General features: G+C 45.4%; 1 protein-coding gene across 1 annotated transcript in view; it reads left to right on the top strand.

Annotated features, from left to right (window-relative positions):
* Positions 1–20875: 20875 nt before the first annotated feature.
* SERTAD2 (SERTA domain containing 2) overlaps positions 20876–22934 on the top strand; it is a 137348-nt gene continuing 135289 nt past the window's right edge. Inside the window, exon 1 of the mRNA XM_083730763.1 lies at positions 20876–21632. The gene's annotated coding sequence lies outside the window, so the exon portion shown is untranslated. The remainder of the gene's footprint in view (positions 21633–22934) is intronic.

Here is a 22934-nt window from a genome sequence, read left to right as displayed (position 1 = left end):
GGGGAGAGAAGACTCCACCAAGAGCTTTCCTTCTGCCAGCAGACAGTCATTGTTGGATGTCACCTGTTGACGTACTGAGCAGCTCCACAGCTTGGTTCTGCACAGTTGCCTTGCCTACAATCGAATAACTACTGGAGGGACAATTCTTGGAGGAGCCCAGTTCTTCAAAGCAGAACCCAGAAGGAGCTGTGCATGAAAGATTGTGTTGACAGTGTGTTGTGGAAATGCACTGCGCTGCCTTAGCAGAACGGCAAATGCAGAGAAGGCAGGCCAAAGAAGGATGGAGGGCTGTTCTTGCAGTTTTAAAGTTCCTTCATTCTTCACTGGGTGTCTCCAGAGGGGTCATTCAGCTATCACAAACAAGTCCTCAAGAACTCTGGTGGTGGTGGTGGTTTTTCAAGTTACTGAATTTTCTCTGGAAAATGCAAGCTTGGATTAAATAGAGGGGGAAGTATCAGTGTCAGACAAGGGTACTATGGCGCCCTGTGCAACGTCAGAATTTGGTGCCCCCCCCCCGAGCCCTCACTGCCTGCCCAAAGGTGGGAAGACAGTAACTAGTTGGGAGGACTCTAGGAACCTGTCACTGCCTCCACCTCCTCAATGGCCAGCACCTTGCTTGCTAGGTTTTTGAGACTGCACCTCCTCTGCTCAGAGCCCAGTGTGTGCTCACCTCTTGCAGAGCCCTAAATCTGCCACTGGAAGTATGGGCTTGCGCCAGTGATGTCATGTGGGTGCTGGGGGCAGGGCTTCCATGCGTTAGGAGCACCAGCCTTAAAATAATCACCCAGCTGGAAGTCCCTCGTGCTCTTGAAGGAAGCTTGAATTTTTATGGCAATAGCTTGTTGTTCATTAGTACTCTATGCGCCACAAACCGTCTAGCTTGCTGCTCCCCTTGGACACATACAGCCAATGAACATAGCAGGCAAAAGAACCACGACTGCCAGGTTATCTTTCACTCTTGGTACCTTCCGTGCAAGTGGAAGAATTGGGTTGATGAAAGCTAATTTCAGTTACTCCAATAGAGTAGCATAGCATGGGGGAGCCACAGGGGTGGTTACCCTGGGTGCAAAATTGTTATGGGAGCAAAATTTAAACACCCGGTGCTGCCTCAATGTAACTGTGCGCTTCCGTCGCTGGGCTCTGTTGAAAATGGCCTCTCCATGTGAACCAGGAAGTGACCTTTCTAGATAACGGAACAACTTTTCTTATTCCTGTGGCTACAATCTTCTGGGTGATGTGGACGCCATTAGGCAGTTGAATGTGCATGCATACTCCATCCATCAAGACATGTGCCGCCTGTTCAACCATGTAGCTTTTCCAGTCTTGGCCTTTGATTGGCACCCTGGATATAGATAATAAATTGCAGAAATTAATTTCCTGTTGCAGTCAACACATGGCACTTTGGCATAGCCTGAAAATCAATGTCCTAGCGGCCTTGGAGCCATACTCTGTTAGCACAGGCAGAAGGACAAGACTTGACCTTCAGAACACCTGTTTGCTTTTGGCTTCAGTGTTAACCTGGAAGATCTGAGTCACATCTGCCATCTTTGGGCCACGATTCCAAGCATCACCGTCATATAGTTGCAAGCTTGACTCTCTTGATCACTTCGTTAAAAGCACATTAATGTTTCTTCATAATTGTGAATGCCTTCCTGGAGTCTGAGAGAAGCTAGCTCAAGTACTCACATCCTACAGATTTGGAGCTGGGGGAGGGGGAATTGATGTGTTTGCACATACCTTATACCGGTTTTGTTTTTGAGATTTGCTTATATAAGAATCTTGAGGCAACAAATTGTTAGTTACTTGATTTATGAAAACTAATAAAGGATATTTAATTAATTATTGTTTTTGCTGTGTATTGGTGCTACATGGATTTTCTGCCTCAAGCATGAAAGCTTATTTATTTATTTAGAGATGATCTGCTGCAGTCCCATTTATATAATGGAATGCCCATTTCTAATCTGTAGTTTCATTGTGAATTTGTGGTTGTTAATTCTTTAGAGAGAGTTGACAGAGTGCTGGCCAAGAGAAGAATATATCATTAACCAAGACCCTTTCCTGCCCAGAAGAGGTTGCAGCTGATGTATCATCCTAAACTGGGGAGGGTGGGGTGAGCATTTTTCATCCCTGGAGATACCTGTACCTTAAGTGACAGTGCTAGATTAAGGAGTCCTCTCAGTCATTTCAGGATTAGTACAACCCATTCAAAAAGATGGAGAATTCTTCCTTCCCAGACCAAGAAACCATTCACCTACTGTGTTCATTTTCCTCTAGAAAAAGGCATAATAGCCTAAGATATTTAACCTATGGCTCAGCAAGTAAGGAAAAAACAGGCCCTTTATTTGATGAACTGCATAGGAAAAGCAAGGAAAAGGGACATTTGAATTATTATTATTATTACAGTGGTACCTTGGGTTACATACGCTTCAGGGTACAGACTCCGCTAACCCAGAAATAGTGCTTCAGGTTAAGAACTTTGCTTCAGGATGAGAACAGAAATCGTGCTCTGGCAGCGTGGCAGCAGCAGGAGACCCCATTAGCTAAAGTGGTGCTTCAGGTTAAGAACAGTTTCAGGTTAAGAATGGACCTCCGGAACAAATTAAGTACTTAACCCGAGGTACCATTGTATTATTATTATTATTATTTAAGGAAAACCAGCTAAGCTTTCCACAATGGAAAAGGAAAACATCTATTCTCTCTTTTTTCTTTTCTTTTGGTAGATTTTAGTGCCAAACTTCTCTTGAGTACATCCAAAATCCACACAAAATAGATGGTTGCAGATGTTTCTCTAGTGGGAATTTCCTACTAGCAGGAACAGTAGCTCAAGAACACCTTGGCTGGCAGCTGTTGATCAGAGCCTCGGGCAAAATCCTTCTAGCAAATGCATTAATGGTAGAGTAACGTTTTGCTCCTAAAGTGGATTTCAGTTCAGTGACTTCTGGGTGGAAAAGTTTTATTAAGTGGCATGTTGTGCTGGTTTTAAAATAGCTCTGCCTCCCCCTACCTCATCCAAACCACATTCCCTTTGGGAACACACACAAACGCAAAAGGAATCCTGATCGCAGGCATGTTTTGGACTCTGCCCCACAACGGCCTCCTCTTAAACAGCTCTAAAATGGAACTTGCTTCACACTGAACTTTTACTTCACAGCTCTGGATTATTCTTGTCAGAGCAATAAGGTGTCGTCTCCTGTGAAATAAAATGGGCATGATTCAGGGAAGGGAAGATCTCTAAACCGAACTGTTCTGTTTCATGCAAAACTATGTAAAATGCTTACTAATTTGTGTCCAGGGAGAGGTCCCGTTATGTCACAATTAAGTGACATGTTGAGATTCAGTGTCATCTTAATGTCAATATACCATTTCCCCTCTTTAAAACTAATTGAAGGAAGGTTTTTTTGTAGTTAGCACTCAAACAACCTGTAGAATGTTGAATAAAAGGTTAAAGGTTACAGACACTTGCAATTTGTTTCCCTGTCTCACTGCAGACAGTATATACAAGAAGAACACCCACTGATCAAAGCTTGGTACCCTAATGTCTTTGGGGATGATGCTGGCGTTATCAGTCCTTAAATTCATAAAAGCAATGTTAGCATCGAAATTGGTAGCTTGGTATATATTCTGAAATGATATTCCTGCTCCCGGGGCTCAGAAGGATGGAAGTTGGCAGTAGTTCCTCCATGGGGAGTGGCACTGCCCATTCACATATGCACCATCTTCTTAATCGCTACTTCACGTGTTCCAGGACTGAGCTCTCTCATGGAAAATAACTTCTGGGTGAGTTCTGCCTCCAATTAAATTCCGAGAATAAGAAAGAGGCACACAGACAGCTCTAACCCGACGCACATTGTCACAGAAGAGAAAAGTCGGTAGCGTTTAAAGTGTGCTTTCCAAAATGGTCCTATTGTCTTATGCATTTATAAAATGGTGTCACTTGCCTTTGCTCCAGAAATACATCAGGCTGCTGCACAGCTATTTTTCCAAATAATTAATCTTTCCAGTGGAATAACTTCAAGCCCGACATTTCCTGTTATGTTATACAGCTGCAATTTGTAACCAGAGATCCTGCACAGTGTTTTGTGGGCGCCTTGCCAAATACATGACACTTTACCTACAGAAGTGCCCTACACAAATAATCCTTAACCACAAGTTAAACAGTTAGGCACTGTTCTGGTCCAGCAGAAAAATGGGGACAAGGAAGCTTTTAAAAAAGCAACCACCTCAAACCCCCACAACTTTCTTTAAACCTGTGCTAAACATCCCATTTTGATATTCAAAATATTTTAGCTTGTAACATGGGCGTCTGGAAATAGCTGCTTTTTGGAGTGATAATTTGTATGAAAGAGTAAAGCTTGGGATTGTTCATGTCACAAAAATGATTTTATTGGCTCAAATACATTTTTACGCTTGTTTATTTTGGTTAAATGTACAGCTTTTTAGCCATCTGCAATCCAGATGTACAGGTATCTTCAGACTGAAATCTATGCATGCCTGCTCATAACTAGATCCAACTTACTTCCAAGTAAGTATGTATATGATTGAATGATTAAAGCCTAATAAATACTGATGCATATTCTTAAGTTTGGTTCACACATGCTTGTATGTCCCATGATTTCTCTACAGTTCAGGTCTTTAAAAAGGTAAAGGGACCCCTGACCGTTAGGTCCGGTCGTGAACGACTCTGGGGTTGTGGCACTCATCTCGCTTTACTGGCCGAGGGAGCCGGCGTTTGTACGCAGACAGCTTCTGGGTCATGTGGCCAGCATGACTAAGCTGCTTCTGGCGAACCACAGCAGCGCACAGAAACACTGTTTACTGCCCTCTAATGTGTGACTTATTTTTTATTTGAGGGACACGCGTGGCGCTGTGGGTTAAACCACAGAGACTAGGACTTGCTGATCAGAAGGTCGGCGGTTTGAATCCCCTTGACAGGAAGAGCTCCCGTTGCTTGGTCCCTGCTCCTGCCAACCTAGCAGTTTGAAAGCATGTCAAAGTGCAAGTAGATAAATAGGTGCCGCTCCAGCGGGAAGGTAAACAGCATTTCTGTGTGCTGCTCTGGTTCACCAGAAGCGGCTTAGTCATGCTGGCCACATGACCCGGAAGCTGTACGCCGGCTCCCTCGATTGGACCTAATGGTCAGGGGTCCCTTTACCTTTAATGTGTGACTTGGCTCCCTCGAAAGCATTTCACATGAGGTGATGTGAGCAGATAGTTTTATCTGTAATAATATATCCCTGATAGAGATACAACAAGTCATCTCCTGAGATTGAAGTCGTGCACTGATGAGTATACATGTGTGAAATGTTAGTGTCTATCTATAGGAGACCACTATTGTATCAGGCCCCCAAAATCGTGTCTCCCTCCCCACCAGAGAGAGAAGATCTGCATCAGGAATAAGTGGGGGGAAAGATCAACATCAGCTGCCCCAGTGGATTCTGCCACCAGAGGTGACCTTGCCTCATGGGTGGATGAGCCCTGAGTTTATTGGAGACTAACTCAAATCTATTTCAACTTTCATTCAGTGCAAGGCTCAAATCTGGAGCGTACAAAATAATAATAGGTGAGGCTGAATGCCGCTGAGGATGTGCAGAGTAATTTCCATAATCCCTGAGTAACCAATCCATTCACATATGGGGAAGTGTTTATCTAGAAGAAGCAATCCCACACCAGCCAACAGCAGTCTGGTTTATTCACTGACCTCAGGATTTGACCAGGGATTCTGGGAGAGGATGGGGCTTTGACTTTTATAGACTTCCACAAGTCCCTCCCCTTTCCAACATGGTTAGAAGGTGCAAATGTGGAAAGGAGATGCATTAGAAAGTTGGACCCTTTTGCAAAAAGTGTTTGAGTAAAGACTGAGTAGCTTACGCTTTCGATTTCTCATCCTCTACTCTCTCTCCCTTTTCCCTCTAACCCCCAGTTGGACTTTTCGAGGGGAAAATAAAAGTTAAATTGGCTCTGAATGAAGTTCTGAATTAATATATGACATTCAGAGCTATTTCAGAACTCTGGAATTCCTTCCTTTGCAATGGATGAAGCGAATTGACCCAGTTTGTTTCAATCAGTGCTTTTTTTTTCTTAAAAAAAATGGTTAGGGGTACTCTCATTTTGACTCAAGAAAATCACCGGGAAATGAAATGAAACCGCCATCAGATTCACAAAATGTTTAGGGGTATGTGTACCCCTGCATCCATGCCCCCCCCCGCCCGAAAAAAGCACTGGTTTCAATTGTTCATTTCTGAACAATTTCACAGGAACACCTAAAACGGTAAGCAGCACCTCCCACTCCCAACCCAGACAGATGTTGCAGAAGGATGCTGAGATCAATGGTATCAAGCATGGCTGGAAAAGAGTGAGCCGAGTCCAGTTCTTCCTGGCCGCCTCTTGGTTCAGATAATCTATCAGGGTGAGCAGATTCATTTCAGTGCCAAAGCTGAGCTGTAATACAGACCAGTGGAGACCCAGACTTTCACTTCTGTCCCTTGTACTGTCCTGTGTTTCTTATTGTGCATGTTCTGCCTGTGCACGTAGAGAAATGTGACAGTATTATTCTAACCACACATTGGCATTCCAACAAGGAAGCGCTTTACATGTCAGCCTCTTCTTGCATAATGGAGCCCTCTCAATCACAACATGGGAGGCAGCAGAGGTTATCCCATGACAAGCTACAGACCTTCCTAGCAAGCAGATATCACAACCACCTGTTCACTCAAAACATCTGGAGTGTGCCAAGTTGGTGAAGGCTGCCCTGAGTGACATAACTTCTCCTAATCCGCCATCACCAGCTGGTCCACTTTCAAGGAGGGAAAGTAGCTTTCTGCACAAAGAACCAAACTGTGACGCTCATCCTTGCGAGCAGATCTAGAGCAGGCTTCCTCAACCTCGGCCCTCCAGATGTTTTGAGGCTACAATTCCCAGCATCCCTGACCATTGGTCCTGCTAGCTAGGGATCATGGGAGTTGTAGGCCAAAAACATCTGGAGGTTGAGGAAGCCTGCTCCAGAGGTACCAAAAGGAACACACTAGCTGTGCTCACACCTTTGGCCATCACAAGCAGAAACAAGTGTGCAAACTAAGGAAATAGATGGGCATTCAGTTCATTCAGAGACACAGGAAACATTTGTTTTGCAGGTGCTGAATTTTGGTTATCTGATGCAAAATATTATTTTAAGGAGGGTTTTGTGTTTCTCAACATAAATGCCCATAGCCCTGAAGAAGCTTTATTAAGTGATATGGCAGAAGTCCAAAGTACTCTGGTGTCAGCACACAGCACTGCTTTTGAATCCGTTCTGCTACAGTACAATGAAATATGCATTTTGGTGTTTATATGTGGGTGAAGAAACTGCTTCCCATTCCATTCCTCTGTCCTTGTGTGGTCTGCTTGTGTACCTGCACAGCACTGTCTGAGGGCATAGATGTGATAGCATTTCATGATAGCTTTGTTTAGGTGAAAACAACTTCTCTATGGGATGGACAATGGAGAGGAATTGGGCTCAGGACATTTACTTTAGCTGCTGTTGGAGAGAAAGTGAATTAATCATGCATAAATGATATTTGTAGCTATTGTGTTCTGGTGGTTGACTGCTCTGAAGTAAGAGGTAAAATAAGCATCTTACAAGCCAAAGACCCTTCTGGATTAAAAGTGCTCAACAAATCCTTCCATTAGCTGATGCTAACTAAATGTCTCTGTGTGTATCTCCTGAAACCACTTGAGGCAAAATTTACAGTCACTGTCTTGCTTGAAGCAACCAAAATATTGATTGAGCTATAAAACCATGGGGCTGGAGCAAATGATGCAGTTCTGGAAAACAACGATCAGGGCTGGTGGCAGCCTTTCAATGGGGGAATGAAAGAGGAGCAATTCAGAAGCATCAGCTCTGGGAATCCGGAGAAAAGCTGGGAGTCAGGCTGGCCAAAGAAAAAAAGAAAGCATGCAGCTGCAGGGGAGAAAGTCGACCAATTCATATTAGACTGGTATACACATTATGGGCCAGATTCAACTAAAGAGTTGCAGTAGTGGGAGCCACAGCAGAAAATTCCTCTCCTCCTGCCCCCCATATGGGCTCTTGTGGGTGGGGGGAGACACATTGGACATAAGTATTAGCATGGTGTTGAATGTGCTTTAAATATGGCTGCCATACGGGGTGAGCTTCCGTTGTTTGGTCCCTGCTCCTGCCAACCTAGCAGTTCGAAAGCACATCAAAGTGCAAGTAGATAAATAGGTACCGCTCTGGCGGGAAGGTAAACCGTGTTTCCGTGCGCTGCTCTGGTTTCGCCAGAAGCGGCTTAGTCATGCTGGCCACATGACCCGGAAGCTGTCTATGAACAAACGCCAGCTCCCTCGGCCAGTAAGGCGAGATGAGTGTGCAACCCCAGAGTCGTTCACAACTGGACTTAACAGTCAGGGGTCCCTTTACCTTTAACAATACAAGAGAACTCCTTCCTCCTTGCCCCAGGTGTTAACAGAGATGGGGATTTGGAAGGTTGCCATGGTAAACTGCTCCACAGGGGGCAAGGGGTGCTGGGAGGAAGAAGGAGGAAGAAGAGCCTAGATCCATCTTTGGGAGAGGCTGGCTGCAGGGCTAAGGGCAGAGATGCCTTGGACTATGCTGCAAGATCTGGACTCCCTCCATGCAGACTGAAGGTGTAAATGGGCGAACAAACCATATTTCTTAAAGTCACAGCAGTCTCTGCCACGTCTTCAATTCTCCATGGAGCACAGACCCCACCTGGGTCTTTCCACCGCTCAACAGAGAAAGGGGCAGGCACCCAACTTTTGTAAGGATATATATTTCCTTTAAAAAAATATATATATATTTATTAAAGTTTTAAAGGTTACAAAAAGAAAAGGTAAAAACACCATATTAAACAAAAACAAAACAACACATCGCAATAAGGAAAAAACAAAAAAAGGAAAAAGAACGAAGAAAAAACAGAAAAATAAAATCCATTTAAAAACACAGCAAATCTTCCCATAACTTATCTTTCATTTGCTTGTTTCATTGACCTCCTCACACCTCCCTTTTTTGTATTCTAGTTTCAGCAAATCCTTTCAGCAAATCCTTTCCATCTTTCAGCAAATCCTTTCCATCTTTTCCAATTTTTGTCCTGTAATTTATCTTAATATAATGTGACTTTACTTTCCCTCCTTTCACCAATTTACAGTCTGTTTTTTCCTAAACCTTTATACCATTTCTGCTAAGACCACATAACTTCATTCCAACATCCTTCTAACATTCATTAATTTTACAATGTTTCTGTAGATAGTCTTTACATTTCTTCCAATCTTCCTCCACCGACTCTTCTCCCTGGTCTCGGATTCTGCCAGTCATTTCCGCCAGTTCCATATAGTCCATCAACTTCATAAGGATATATATTCCCTCCATGCCTCTGGATACCAGTCGCAGGGGAAAAGAAGCAGGAAAAGTACTGCTGCACTGAGGTACTACTGCTTTGGGCTTTGCAGTGTCATCTGGTTGGTCACTGATGAAAGAGAGGTGCTGGATTAGGTCCATCATGGCCCTTCCAGGCTCCACATGAGATAGAGCTTGGATCAGAATCCCACCCAAAGGTCTTAATCGCCAGAGGAGGATGCTTGTACAGGAGGAGAAAGCAGCTGTAAAAGCCTTAACTACACTTGTGCTCCCTCTGCTGTCAATTAGTTGTAACTAGAGATGTTGGGGAAATCCTGGCCAGGGAAGACTGGGATGTGCACAATGAATCCTGAAGGTTCATGCTCTAAATCAGGGGTAGGCAACCTAAGGCCCGGGGACCAGATCCGGCCCAATCACCTTCTCAGTCCAGCCTGCAGACGGTCCGGGAATCAGAGTGTTTTTACATGAGTAGAAAGCGTCCTTTTATTTAAAATGCATTTCTGGGTTATTTGTGGGGCATAGGAATTCGTTTAAATTTCCCCCCAAAATGATCTGAGGGACAGTGGACCAGCCCACGGCTGAAAAAGGTTGCTGACCCCTTCTCTAAATAATCTGCCACCTTCTCTCCATCCCTCATGATAAACCATCTAAGGGGAATCAAACGTAACCCAAGTGGGCAGCAGGCCATCTCCGCTTCCAGAACGGATGGGCAGTTCTTGAGCCCCTTCTACCTGCTGTGAGGTGGGTGGCAGGATTCTGCAGGTATGGATCTGAGAGTTGAGAAGTGGCAGCAGGGGCAAGATAAAAGCAAAGGAGAAGCTGCAGCAGTGGTGTTACAGTGGTCATAGCATACTGTGCAAAGCTAGGAAGGATGTCTGAATTGTTTGCCTGAACTGTTGTCCTACCTCTATGTTTCAATCTCCAAGAAGGGCAAACGCTAGGAGCAACTGTCTCTTGTCACCAGGAGGACTGCAGCAACACTGGACTCAGGAGCATTGCCAGATAAGTAGGAGACTCAGGGCACATGCCCAAGTTGGCACGAATTTGCATACAATTCACATATGCTAATTTATATGCACTTTTTAGTGTCTGAGCAAATTAAAATATTGGGTGGGGTCTCATCCGTACTGTGCCTTGCAGCACACTGAGCAGCCAGGTAATTATTTTTATTTATTTTTTAAGTTTGAAACCAAGGAGGAAAGTAGAAAATAGAGAGAGATTTAGAATGCAACACAAAAGACTCAGGTTTGAGCGACCTGGCACTGCTCCCTAACAAGCCCCTAGGAAGTACTGGACCACAAGACTAAAAACCGAAAAGGTGATCAGAATGTTTATGAGCTGTGAGCCTCAGTCCTGTATACCTGAAGGAGCGTCTCCACCCCCATCGTTCAGCCCGGAGACTGAGCTCCAGCACCGAGGGCCTTCTGGCAATTCCCTCATTGCGAGAAGTGAAGTTACAGGGTACCAGGCGGAGGGCCTTCTCAGTAGTGGTGCCCACCCTGCGGAACACCCTCCCTTCAGATGTGAAGGAAATAAGCAGCTATCTTCTCTTTAAAAGACATCTGAAGGCAGCCCTGTTTAGGGAAGTTTTTAATATTTAATGCTGTATTGTTTTTAACACTTGATTGGCTGGGGAAACTCAGCCATATGGGTGGGGTATCAATTATTATTATTATTATTATTATTATTATTATTATTATTATTATTATTATTATTTATCCTCACCCTACTCTGGTGTTGTTTGATGCACATGGACAGGGCCTTTTAACTGTGTTTGTTGTGGGGGAGGGGAAGGTGTTTGTCATTGGTTTGTTTATTTTATGTATTTTGTGTTTTCATCTCAAAACACTAAAGTGAACTGAAGTGAACAGAGAGAAAAGTTAACAGCCAGCAGTAGTCATCATCATCATCAAATCTTTTATTGGCATCACAAAGATCCAAAACAAATCATGAAATTGTGCATGAACTTTGACAAAAGCAAAATAATGTTTTTTGGGGAATTCACGCAAGAGCTATAGCTAGGTATTTGGTGGAAAACCCTTCAGCAGGTATTTGAATTCAACTATCTGGGAATTAAATTCCATCATAGGCTGTTCTGGTCCAGGTGAATGCCAGTAAGATGTCTAATGCATTTTTTCATAACAAGAGGTAATTCGCATATCCCTTCTGCCCTTAAAGTCTTCAACGCCAGAATTATAGCTCAGTTGCTCTATGGTATTCCAGTCTGGCTGCCAGGGTTTACCCAGTTAGTAGAATGAGTGCAAGCAGCTTTCCTCTTCAAGATTTTTACTGTCCCATGGTGTGTACCCTATGCAGCCTTGTGTTTACAGGGAGGTCAACACAAGGTAGAGACTGTCACCTAGGTGAGATATCGTCTATGCTGGTTAAACATCTGCCTTACATCAGATAAAGATACTCTCCTCAGCAAAGTTTTGTTAGACCCCTTTCTTTCCCCAGGGCTACAACAGTTTAACAAGAAGGTACAGCAACTCAGCAGTAATCAAACTGAGACCATTGCAGCTTCTGTGAGCTCATGAACAGAGCCTGCAAACAGGGGCTTTTGTACGGGCATTTAGCAGGGGAGTTTAAAGGGGAGACCTAGAGCATTGTCTCTCGGTGTGCATAGGACCAAGACACCTGTGCCATTTTGGTCCTTCTGCCAGAGAACATGCAACAGTACACTTGTAGCAAGTGCAAGCTGGTTGTTTTGCTGAAAGAGAAGGCGCAGCAGTTTGAGGCCCACAGCTCGACCGGCAGGACAATGTGCAGAGTTTCTTGATAGAACTGAGTCGACTGCCATGGAGCAGCAAGACTGATGGGATTATGAGACTCTGGGCAGATAGCTGAAGATCCTTGGGGCACAGGTAGTCTTTTCATAACTCCTTCCTGTTGAAGGTCGCGGCCCAGGAAGAGAGAGGAGAATACTGGAGGTAAACCACTGGCTGCCCAGGTGGTGTCGTCAGGAAGCGTTTGGCTTCTTGGAGGGTCCTATCCCTCTTTGCCCTTAAAATGCCTTCTCCAGTTCAAACAGCAGTGTGGTCCTTTGTTTTTAAATTCAAAAAGCAAAACACAGTAGAATTCGAATTGTCATAAAAGGGAAAAGACACTCCCCTTTTAACTCTCAGAACAAATGGTGTTGTGAGGAGAAAAGCAAGCTCTGCACACAATGTCTGAGTTTGGACGCTGTGTGAATATTTCCGTTTATTCTGGGTCCAATGTGCTCACACTGCTGACGTCTGAAGCAGAGTGACATTAGGCACAACCCAGCTGTACAGTGGTACCTCGGGTTAAGTACCGTACTTAGTTCATTCCGGAGGTCCGTTCTTAACCTGAAACTGTTCTTAACCTGAAGCACCACTTTAGCTAATGGGGCCTCCTGCTGCCGCCAGAGCACGATTTCTGTTCTCATCCTGAAGCAAAGTTCTTAACCTGGAACACTATTTCTGGGTTAGCGGAGTCTGTAACCTGAAGCGTATGTAACCTGAAGCGTATGTAACCCAAGGTACCACTGTATTCTGTAGTTTCTTGAGAAATACAGCTAATTGGCATGTTTTCCCTCAAACCAGCTTCCATCTGATTTGAAAATGAAAGCCATGGTTAAGCTGAGGTGTGTACATTTGAGGCAGCTGTTGCATATGGACAGGTGGATTCAGTGAATAGACACAAATCAGGTAATGTATGTTGGATGGCAGCTTAACTGCCCCATCACTAGTTTGCACGGCAACATAAAAAAGTGACTTCAAACAACTTTGCTGTGTTTTTAACCACTAATATCTACATAGCCTAAATTTAATGTTTAGATATAGCTCTGAAGCCATTCATCTAAATCTGAGTTTCCTTGGAAGAGAGATGGATTATTAAACCATCCTGGGAGCTGTAGCTGTGTGAAGGGAACAGGGGGTCAGAAGAAGACAGCTCAGAAGAGGCACCAGGTTTTGGGAAGGAGGCATGAGGCTTTGGCAGGCTGGTAGAACCCTCCCCACCCCCTTCCCAGAGCTGTGAAAGCGTTGACCCTGTCACAGTCTCACATCTCCTTCCCAAAGCCCAGCATCTCCCTTACCAGGCTTTGGGAAGGAAGCGCAAGGGCTGCAGAGCGGCGTCCAGTGTTGCGGAGGGCTACCAAAAAAAGCCGTTGGGCTGCACGTTGGACCACTCTGGTGTAGGGAATACAGCAGGAATTAGGATCTTGTGGACTTTCAGAAGCTGCACAGCCAATAGACAGGGATGCTGGGAGCTATTTGCAGGAGCCCAGAATGTGAGAGCCCTTCATCATTTGGCAAAGCACAACAGAATGACCTGTTTCGTTCTTCCAGCACATACACATATAAAATTGCTAGAAATGGGTAATTAGTTAGAAACTCATCATTAGGAGATATCAAAAGCTATGGTTAGCTTTACAAAGAGGCTCTATTTTGTCTGCAGTCAGGCGGTGATAAATGTAAATAAAAAGTGACAGGTGATAGTTAGCAAGGCAAGTTGCATTATGTGTGTACTGTAAATCTTCATGTTCTTTCAGTGCACTGAATGTCAAAATGATAAACAGAATAAACAGTCATTTCTTTATGCTGATTAAAAACCATGAGAGTAATTTGTGCAAAGTTTCGTGAATTATGGGGATGGTTGTAGGCCCTAAAGGGATTTACATAATGGGTGGGTGGCCTCAGGATCAAGCCCACTTAGGTTGAAAAGGTTTCCCACTTCAGTGCAGAGGATGTGAATTTTAAGGGTGATGAACATTTAGTGAAGGCAGGAGCCCACTTCTGTCCAGTGTACCTGCCAGCCACAGGCACACAGAGAAAGCACCTGTTCTTTGTTCTCTTTCTGATGGGCTCCATCCATTCTCCATTCCTTGGCTCCACCTTAGTGCCAGAATTTGGGAAACCCAAAATTTGGCAGTCCTTCTCTCAACCTCTAGAAAATGTTGCTGTTCCCTTCTGAGCATGCCTCCCCAAACCCCTGGCCCAGCCAAGAGGATTTGGTGCAGGATTCAAAACCTTTTGCCATTTCATGCCAAACTTTCCCCAGCCAGTCCCCCTGCCCCTGATAGCTAGAGCTTTATATTTAGCAGAGACAAGCAGCTGCGGCACTGTGAGGCCACTTGGCAGCTGGATGCTGCTCACTGTTTCTTTCTCAGCTGGTAAAGGTCCCCACAATGTCCGCCCGCCTGCCCTTTTTTCTTCCCGCTGAGATTGTGGCCAGCCCTCAAATGCTTCACAGAGTGAAGAGCAAAAAAGGGAACATCTCATGCCACTCACTAAACATCTACTTTACAGGCCCGTCCAGAATCACTGGAGCTAAATGTAAAGGGGGTTTGATTGCTATTGTTGGAATACAGCCCTTAAGAAATCTGCAGTTAAGGCTTCTGCCCAAGATTTGTTGAAGGGTCTATCTAGAAAACTCACTATTGGTGCTTCAATCTTTGTCAAGTCACTTTCTCCTGTTTTTCTCCTCCATGTTTATAGAATTTGTATTTGTTTAACGCAGAAGTCTCTAGGGACGCAGGTGGCGCTGTGGTCTAAACCACAGAGCCTAGAGTTTGCCGATCAGAAAGTCGGCAGTTCGAATCCCCGCGATGGGGTGAGCTCCCGTTGCTTGGTCCCTGCTCCTGCCAACCTAGCAGTTCAAAAGCACGTCAAAGTACGAGTTAGACCTCTGAAGGCCCATTAACCATAGAAGCCAACTCCTAGGGGTTGAGATCTCTTCACTTCCCCTCCAACAATAATATACTGAAGGGGCCGCCCCCCACCAAGTTTATGGGCACTGCCATTCAAATGGTGTGCGTGTGCTGCGTCTTGTGATTGATTATGCAGGGTGGGGCTTACCAGTTCCCCCTCCCCCCGTATTTCATTTAAGTTGGCACCCCTGCCATTAACACAGCTGAAGTAATCAAGTGTGTGTGTGTATGTGTAATACCTATGAACATATATATGATGATGTAGAGGGGAGGGGGAGGGGGGACAAGAGCCAGGTGAGAATGTTGAGAGATCAAATGATGAGGAACTGAAGGTGTATAAAAACTCTTTAAGTCCAGAGACAATAAATATCACCAACAAGCAGTTTTCCCCTCTATCAGCAAAGTTTCCACTGTTGCGGTGCAAAATCTGGAAAAATAAAGATGTGCAATTCAATTAAGTTCAATGTGTGTGCAAACTTGTTTAAGATCAGCACTCTGAAAGAAATGTGTTTATCCAATGGATGGTAAAGAAAGCTGTGTTATTAATTGAGCAGCCCTCTTAGCTATGGTCGTTTGGAAGACAAGAGCTGAATTTGTTAAGCCCATTGTTTTAAACTGCATTAGGTAAGTCAATGTTTTAGCCTTATTAATTAATGGCCTTTCTCTATTGTGTGTTTGTATAGTTACACTCCTTTTCCCCCAGAGGGTCTGTACAAAGTTTGATACTTTTTTGCTGTGTTGTAATTGCTTATGTCTAAATCAGCAATAAATGGTACTTGTCCATCACTTTGTGTTCCGAAGCTACAATCTCACACTTGCATCAACTTGAGCTTTCTGTAGTTCCAGTATTATTGGCTTGTGCTGCCATTTCTGTAATGCACGCTAATAACAATATATATGGATCCGTGCATTCCTTTGTAGCAATCCTGGTTTTGTTGTTTTTAATAAAAAGAAGAAGACAACAAATTGAGAATATTGAGAATTAGGCATTCTAAGCTTAGGTGCAATCAGCCCACATATATCAGATAGAACAGATGTGCAATAAATTATGAGCGTTTCAAGATCCGTTACCAGAATGTGCAATCCCAGTAATTAGGAAGCCGCTTGCTGCACGCCCATTACAAATCCCACATATCTTCGCAATTCACAGGCCAAGGAAGGGTCTGTGTGGCCCCCCTCCTCTGAAAGCAGCAGGGAGCTCTGGCTGGGAAGAGCAGCCTTCCTGCCAATGTTCCCTCTCTGAAAAACCACACACTCCCCCCACCCCCACTGCCTGCTCTCTGAAGCACACTTTACTAGCGCTCCCTTCCCTCAGGCCTCCCAAGCTACTGCAGGCTTGGAGACAGCCCACTTTCTCTTCATGACAGGCGATTCCGTCCCCCTGTCGACCCTCTCCATTTCCAAGGCCGACCACTTCCGTCCCCTTCTGGCAATCCTCTCTAGTTCCCTGGAAGTGCTTGTTTTCTGACTTCAGTGCAGGCGACCTGCTTTCTTATTCCATTTTGCTTTTCAAAAACCGGGCATGTGCTTTTTCTTTTTTGCGTCTCCTTTCTCACCTAGTAAATCTTTTTCTGCATCCTCAGTGCTTAACTTGCCAAAAGACGGATACCAAGATTTCAGAGCAAGCGAACAAACAAATAAGCTCCATCTATCCAACACCACAGAGCCTAGGACTTGCTGATCAGAAGGTCAGCGGTTCGAATCCCCGTGACGGGTTGAGCTCCCATTGCTCAGTCCCTGCTCCTGCCAACCTAGCAGTTTGAAAGCACGTCAAAGTGCAAGTAGATAAATAGGTACCGCTCCGGTGGGAAGGTAAACGTGTTTCCGTGCGCTGCTCTGGTTCGCCAGAAGCGACTTAGTCATGCTGGCCACATGATCCGAAAGCTGTACGCCGGCTCCCTCGGCCAGTAAAGCGAGATGAGCGCCGCAACCCCAAAGTCGTCCGCAACCGAACCTAATGGTCAAGTTTACCTTTACCTTATCCTAACAGTCAGTGCTATTTTTCTAGAAAAAGAGGTGCCAGAACTCATCATACGAACACCTCTCTCGTTCTCTTGGAATGGTGGTGGCGCCCACCTGAAAAGTGCGGAAACAGTTCTGGCAAGTTCCAGCTGGAAAAAAGCCCTGCTAACCGTACTTCTTCTAATCCTTCAGTCACAGAGGGTGCCCCTAGCCAGCGACTATTTTGTAGGAGGGACTCAAGCACAAACAAAATGGTTTATGGGCTGTGTACACACCTGGGCATTAATGTGCACACGGCTGGACAGACCTGATTGTTTCATGTATGCTTTTGTGCACTTTTGTCACAGATGAGCATTTTCAGCTGAAATCTGTTCTTCCCCTCCACACTAGTGGGCAGTGCTCCATAGGACGTATTCACACTATGTGTGGTTGTCCTGTCCTTTCAATTGCTACTGCCCTTCTCATCAGAAGTTCCATAAGCAGTATTATTCTTTTTTAAAAAGCTGCTTTGCACAAGAGCAGTTCTGTGCAAAACTGCTCTTTTGAAAACAAAATAATAATAATAATAATAATAATAATAATAATAATAATAATAATAATGTGAAGATACATTCAGCAACCACTTGTGGAAATAAACAGGCTACTGGTATATCCTTTTCTGTGGTCTGATGGAAACAGAATAACTAGGTGATACTCAGGAGAGGACCAAATGGAAACAGAAGGTATGGTGAAAACATCCACACTTCGGTAATGTGCAATTTTATGTCAGTTTCCCTCCCTTATTGGATTATCCGCAGAGTAGGGAAATCTGAATTAACTTGGGGAAAATGCAGGCTGCCCCTTGCATGAGGATTGCATCAGGTGGAGGATGCAAAAAAATATGCACATGTGAGATACATCAAATCCATTTTAAACTGCTGTGTGTACACACCCTAAGTTTCCACATTTAAAGTGGATTAAAGGGCTCTGTCACCCTAGCACAAAAAACACACTTTAAAAAGAACCTAGAATTTTTGGAAGTGATAAGGAAATGCATTGAAGAGTGTGGCAAGAATGAATGACTAACTAACAGGAAGATGTGAAAACACCACACAATAAAATCAGGATGGATGCTGGATGAACGCTCATTGTCGTATAACCACCCTGCAAGCAAAACAAACCACCGTGTAAGCTTTGTGAATGCAAACTAGGATGGATGATGGATAAATAAGTCATCTGGAGAGGACCAGAGGATGGGGAATGCTCTCGAACTGTCACTACTTGGGAGTGGGATACAGTCACATACTGATGATGAAGAAGAAGAGTTTGGATTTGATATCCCGCTTTATCACTACCCTAAGGAGTCTCAAAGCAGCTAACATTCTCCTTTCCCTCCCCCCCAACAAACATGCTGTGAGGTGAGTGAGGCTGAGAGACTTAGAGAAGTGTGAATAGCCCAAGGTCACCCAGCGGCTGCATGTGGAGGAGCATGGAATCGAACCTGGTTCACCAGATCACGAGTCTACTGCTCTTAACCACTACACCACACTGGCTCTCAATTTAGGTTGAGCAATTGAAGTTGATTGGAGTTCTTGCACAACAAAACTCCTTCCACAAAAGATCAGATTTCTTGCGATAAGTGACAAGGTAATGCTCTGAAAAGTGTCGGTCAGCATTTGATTGATGTAGCATGGTCTACCCTCCCCGCAAACAAATCAGAATGAGCGGTCAGTAAATAGGCTGTCTGACAGCAGCCCAGGTGCAGTTAGGGTTAGTTTAGAGCTGGACCATAAAAAAGGCTGATCACCGAAGAATGGATGCTTTTGAATTATGGTGCTGGAGGAGACTCTTGAGAGTCCCATGGACTGCAAGAAGATCAAACCTATCCCTTCTGAAGGAAATCAGCCCTGAGTGCTCACTGGAAGGACAGATCCTGAAGCTGAGGCTCCAATACTTTGGCCACCTCATGAGAAGAGAAGACTCCCTGGAAAAGACCCTGATGTTGGGAAAGATGGAGGGCACAAGGAGAAGGGGACGACAGAGGACGAGATGGTTGGACAGTGTTCTCAAAGCTACCAGCATGAGTTTGACTAAACTGCGGGAGGCAGTGGAAGACAGGAGTGCCTGGCGTGCTCTGGTCCAGGGGGTCACGAAGAGTCGGACACGACTAAACAACAACAAAGTTTAGAGGCATCATCATTACTGTTTTCTTCACATGTTCTAGGGCTCTCCAGGCAATGAAAATCAGGCTGATTAAACCACCCTCATCCTGTGCCTACGCACACTTTCCAGTTGGAAAAGACTGGGGAAGGGATATAGCTCAGCGATAGACCATTTGCATTGCCTGCAGAAGGTCCTAGTTTTAATCCTGTGTCTCCTGGCAGGGGTGGGAGACACCCCTGTCATAAACTCTGGAGAGCCCTTGCCAGTGTAGACAATTCTGAGCTAAGATGGACCAAGGGTTTGACTCAGTAAAAGGCAGCTACCTATGTTCCTCTTCCCAGGGTGAAAGCAGAAGGAACGGATGGAATATCACAGACAAAACTTATAAGTCATTCCTACAAAGCACTTACACTATGATTCTAGCAGAAGATGGAATCCACTTTCACCACTGCTAAGAAAATTCAATCTCTTTTCCCCAAAGGGGTTGTTCATATATTAACTCAACCACAACAGCAGTTACCATTACAGAACCTGTAGTTTCTCTGTAATATTCACACACCACTTTAGTAGCTAGTCTTGGTAAACATATTTCTAGGCCTGCATTGCGCTTATTATCTCATTTCATGAAAGCAAAACGATAGAATTTGCTAGCATGGGAATTCTGCAAGTTCAGATGCTTAACCATCAAATGCTCTGGTTAATTAGCACAGGGGCATTCCCAGAAGTGGTGGGCCTGAGAATTAAGTGCACTCCTGCTTATTTTGTGAGGCTAATTTGGCTCTGCTGCAAAATAATAACAACAAAAGTGAAAGCAAAATGTGGCTGCCTTTTATATGGGAAGGCAATGTTGGCAATACAGTCATACCTCGGGTTGAATGTGCTTTGGGATGAGAGCATTTGAGTTGTGCTCCACGGCAACCCAGAAGTAACGGAGCGCGTTACTTCTGGGTTTCGCTGCTTGCGCAGACGCTCAAAATGACGTCACGTGCATACGCAGAAGCGGCGAAAAGCGACGCGCGCACAGATGTGCCATCATTGGTTATGTTTGCTTCTAGATGCGACTAAACGACTAAACATACAAACAAAAGTGGGCATGCATGGGGCTGGCTCAGCCCTCAGGTGCCCCTTGCCCCTCTTTTCCTGTGCCCACCCCCTCAGGAGGGGGAGGACCATTTCAACACACAGCGTATCTCCATTCTGCTTCACCCAGTAGCTCCAATGCAACCGTCTGGCAGTCAGAGCTGCTCGGCAGTGGAACGGACTCCCGTGAGAAGCGCTGGACTCTCCTTCCCCTCAAGGCTTGGAAACCAAAGTTGGGGGACCATTTGCCAGTGGAGACGTTCGTTGAGACTCCTGCATTGCAGGGGGACTGAATGAGAGGAGCCTCCAGCCCTACAATTCCACGATCTAGCTTCGACTCCCCAGGGGATGGACTAGATGACCCCCGGGTGCCCCCCAACTCCACCCCATCCCATGCTTCTACGACGCCTCTCGTAGAGGGCGGGGCAAAGCCTGACCAGCCTCCCCTCCTCACCCCTTGATTGGCCGGTCTCTCCTTGCCTATCATGCAATTCCCCACACGGCATTGGCCCACTTTGCCCAGACTGGGGGAAGAAACAGAGCGGAGGGGGGGGAGCAAGGCTCCCTCTCTCCCTCACAGTCTCTCTCTCTCTCTCTCTCTCTCTCTCTCTCTCTCTCTCTCACGCCCCTTCTCTTTCCTCAGTGCCCAGGAGACTCCGCTGAGGAGCCAGGCACCCAAGGCTCGCTCGCTTGCCCGGCCCTGGCGCTGGGCAGGGCTGCCTCTCCGTGCCCGCTGGCTCGGGCATAGGCTCCCCCCACGCCGCCTGGGTGCCTGGCCTCAGAGGTCTCTCTTCGCCCCCGGGGCCGCGCCAGCCGCCTCCTCCTCCTCCTCCCCGTGTCCCCAGACATGCCTCGCGCGCGGGGGCGCTGAGACGGCGGCGGCGGCGGGCCGGGGCTCCTCCTGCTCCGGGTCCCGCCAGCCCTCCTCCCGTTCTCGCCGGCGTCGCCTCCTCCTCCGCCTCCTCTTTCCTCTTCCTCCTCCCTCCTCCTCCCTCTCTCCCTCGCTGCTGATACATGGCTAGCTGCTTGCACTCGCTACAGTGTCACATCCTCCTCTGCCGCTGCAGTGCCAACTTCCCTCCCTGGCTCGGAGGTCCTTGGCAGAGGCTGCGCTGCAAAGGGATGGGATAGACCAAGAAAATAAAGATAAAAAGGCCCCTTCAGCACCTTTCGGGGGGAGGGGGCGCATGCCTCTCGCTCCTGGCCAGCCTGGGTCGCCCCTTCCCACTCTTCGGATCTTACCCCCCTTTCCTGCCCTTTCCTTGGAGAGACTCTTGTTTGTCTTCCTTGTGTCTTTTTTCGTGTTTGTCCCCCCCTCCCTCAGTCCCCCCCTTTTTTAGTTGACCCCCCTCTTTTTCTCCCTCCCTTATGAGCCTGGATTGCTGAATTCTTCTGGAAAGGGTGAGTACGAAATGTTTTGGGTTTTTTTTAAAACACGTTTGCTGAAGAGCACAATGTTCTCGATTTGTTCGTTGCACTGTGTAAAATGGAAAGGGGAGGGAAATGACAGGCTGGATGGCAGGAATTAAGCAGTTTTTGTGCATTTTAATGGCTAACTTTATTCTAGGTTTGTGCCAACTGCTGTAAAAGTTAAACCTGTTTCCTTCTTCTTTCTTTTGACTAACAAGACTTCTCCTATCCCTCTACCTTCTATTATACATTATATAATACTAGGAATTGATAACTGTCTGGTGGCGTGAAATGGTAGATATACACCTAAATCAGGGCTCCTTCTCAGACTTCTGAGCTTAGAAAGGTGTCATTGACCCCCCAACCCAAATTCTTAGGAATGTATATGAAATAAAGTCAATAAATAGCAATATGTAATCACCATTTAGTAAGCATCGATCACCATCATTCGGTGGGTAGGGAAAGAGGGGTGTTAGTATTATTATTTTGACATTGTAGAAAATAATTGTTTAAAAAGTGAAACTTTGCACCTGTATACAATGTTTAGCAACAAAGCAGCATGGACTGAGAGCACCATGGAATTGTTTTATTAAATACAGACATTCCTCATTGCCTGTCCCCTTTATTTCTGAGGCTCACAGGTCCTGATTTAAATAAAAAACAAACATGCTATGCCACATATACTTTGTTTTGTTTGCTAGGCCCTTTTCAACCCTCTTTGGTTTTAATGTACTTTTTTGTGTTCCATTCAGATTCAAAATGTAGATGTGCTGGGATTGTTCTTGCATTCAGATGCTTGAGCAAAGTTTTTACAATAATAGTGCATTCTTTTGACTGTGTAAAATGCTCTGATCACTCCAGAATGAAAACGGATAGCTTTCAGTTGGTGGCAGAGAGGTTGTGCACTAAATTTCTTCCCTAGGTGAATGCATCTTTAGAGCTGTTTTATTGTGCATTTTCTTGGGTGGATATTTGCCATGACAGGTATATGGAAACTCCAGTTTCAGAAGCAGTTATGTTCGTGAACACCAGTTGCTAAGGAGCACTGGGTTGGGGGAGGCTATTGCCTGCTTGCAGCCTTCCAAGAGACATCTGGCTGGCTGCTGGAGGAAGCAGGATGTTGGACTCCATGGGCCCTTTGGTCTGATGCTGCAAGCGTCTCCTTTGTGCTGCATTTACTAAACTACAATCCTCAACTCCTTTATTCTTTACATTTAGAAGATTCAGAATGTTTCACTAATGCCCTAAAGCTAAGGATGTTGGCTAGAGCAACATACATGGCTGTTATTCTGG

This window comes from Podarcis gaigeae (genome assembly GCF_964106915.1).
Source record: "Podarcis gaigeae genome assembly, chromosome: 3".
NCBI classification, from domain to species: domain Eukaryota; kingdom Metazoa; phylum Chordata; class Lepidosauria; order Squamata; family Lacertidae; genus Podarcis; species Podarcis gaigeae.
Note: the sequence above shows the minus strand (reverse complement) of the source record. Positions and strands in the feature narration are given on the sequence as shown.